Here is a 2,500-nt window from a genome sequence, read left to right as displayed (position 1 = left end):
CTACTGGGAGAAAAGATTGAGACCGAAGTCGAGGCCAAGGTTGAGTCCGAAGTCGATGCTGAGGTCGAGGGCGAGATCGAGTCCGAGGCTGAAGTCGAAGTCAAGGTTTAGGTCGAGGTATAGGCCAAGGCCGACCCTAAACAACAAGAGTCCGGGTTCATCGAGTTCCCTATTACCCTAAGGGAGACTTCAAGAGCCTCCGGAGCCGAAGTCCATAGAAGGGGTTCGCGGACGGAGTTCGAGTGGGCAGTCGAAGTTCGTGTCTGAGAGGACGTCGAGAGACACAGAAGGATCACAGGGGACCAGGGTGGCGGCGAGGCGGCTGTGCGACAGCCACAACAGCCCCCTCAGCCCCCACCCGACCCCTCCGTCACCCCTGCAGTCACCTCCTTCGCCACCCTCATCCAGGGAGGAGGGAGGGAGGGAGGGAGGGAGGGAGGGAGGGGAGGCAAGGTCTCGGAGGTACAGAGGAGATGAAGACGGAGGAGGAGGAGGAGGAGGAGGAGGAGGGAGGCGAGGAGGAAGAGATCGAGGAGGAGGAGGAGGGGGAGGAAAGTATGAACTTGAGAGAAGATGAAGAAGACACAGAAGGCGTGGGAAGAATATCGACGAAATAACAGGAAGACAAGAATCAGAAGCAGAAGATGAAAAAAAGGAAGTAAGGAAGATTAAAAAGAGAGGCAGAGACATCAGCAGCAGAATATGGACGAAAAAAAGGGGGAAGAAGGAGAACCGAAAAATGATAGGAAAAAAAGAAAAAAGAAAGAGTTCAAAATAAAAACTCAAAATAAAACTCGAAAAAAGGAGAAGTAAATGGAAAGCCGAAAAACGTGAGAACGTGAAACTCCCTCCAGAGAGCTGCACAAGATCGATGAAGGCCCTCCATCACTCCCTCCACTCCCCCTCCACACCCCCTCCTCTCCTAACCCTTTCCCCTCCCTCAACACCTCCTCCTTCGCCCTCCATCTTACTCTGCCTCTCCTCTTCCTCCCCTCCCAACTCTCCCCTTCCTTCTCTCCCCTTCCTTCTCTCCTACTCTCCCTCCCCTAACACTTTCCCTCCCTCCTTCCCTCCCTCCCTTACTTTTCTCTGTCGAACGCAGAACCTAATGTTCACAAGTTCGAATCCTGAGTATAATGCACTTTCAGATTCCACCGCCCCGCCCCTCCCCCCAAAAAAGTTGATTATATAAATAAAATGAAATAAAATAAACAGACACCCAAATAATAATAATAATAATAATGATAATAAAATAAACAAGTAAAATAAAATCAGATAAATGAAATGAATAAATTATTACATGGCAACCGCACCTTTCACAAGAATGCCTACGACGCTACCGTCGCAACTTCAAAAAAGTAAAATAAATAAATAAACAAATAAATAAATAAAGTGGGGGGTATCCTAACCCAGTAACAGACCTGGCAATCCCCCTACACTTAACCCCCCCCCTTTCCCCTCCCCTTCTCCCCCCTCCCGACCTACTTCAAGTAGTGGATAGTATCACGTCCTTCTGAAACAGGAAACTAGCCCGGGGATCAACGTCATTGGGGCGCACTAGCGGGGCCGGCCAGCCTAGCAACATCGCACCGGGGGCAGCAACAGCGCACTGGCAGCGTCGCAACACTGTATGCAACGGAGTGAAATAGGCCATGACGCCCGCCTCAAGGACTCGAACCGGCGCCAAACGATTTTATTCGGCCCAGTCGACCCGGACCCCGCCTCGAAAGGGGTCTCCAGAGACCGCGACCATAAATGGGGAGAAAAAAGAAAAAAAAAAAAAAATGGGGAGAAGGGAGTGACGTCACTGAAGGTGATTACATTGACGTCTTTGGTTACTTTATTCTGGTTGATATCAGACGATTTTATTCAGCGGGGAGAGAGACCTTTTGAAATGTTGGGAGGGAACGGGGGAAGGGGGAAGGGGGGAAGGGAGAAATTGGGGGGGATACGGAGGAGTTTCCTGTTACAGAATCTGAGTGACATGGAGGAGGGGAGAGAGATGGGAGAGAGAGAGAGGGGAAGAGAAGAGGGAAGAGAGGGGAGGGAAGAGAGAGAGAAAGAGAGGGAAAGAAGAGGGGAGAGAAGAGGGGAAAGAGGTGAGAGGGAAGAGGGTGTCAGCGAGGGGACAGAAGCTAGAGAGGGATTAAGGGAGTTAGAAGGGCACAGAGAGGGAGGGAGGGAGGGAGGGAGAGGGGGTGGGTGGGTGGGAAGGTGAGGGAAAGAGGGAGCTGAGAGAGAGAAAGAGAGAGGCAGCGAATCATGGAGGGAAGGAAAGAGGGAGGGAGGGAAGGAGGGAGAGGGAGAGAGAGAGGGAGGAAGGGAGGGAGGAAGGAAAGAAAGGAGAGAGAGAGAGAGAGAGAGAGAGAGAGAGAGAGAGAGAGAGAGAGAGAGAGAGAGAGAGAGAGAGAGAGAGGGGGGGGAATGCAGGGACTGGAAAGAAAAGAGAAGGAAGGAGGGAGATGGGGAGAGATGGGGAGAAAGGGAGAGAAAGAGGGAG

The sequence above is a fragment of the Oratosquilla oratoria genome, chromosome 9, assembly GCF_046742065.1.
Source record: "Oratosquilla oratoria isolate Oo_2021 chromosome 9, ASM4674206v1, whole genome shotgun sequence".
Classification (NCBI taxonomy): Eukaryota; Metazoa; Arthropoda; class Malacostraca; order Stomatopoda; family Squillidae; genus Oratosquilla; species Oratosquilla oratoria.
Note: the sequence above shows the minus strand (reverse complement) of the source record.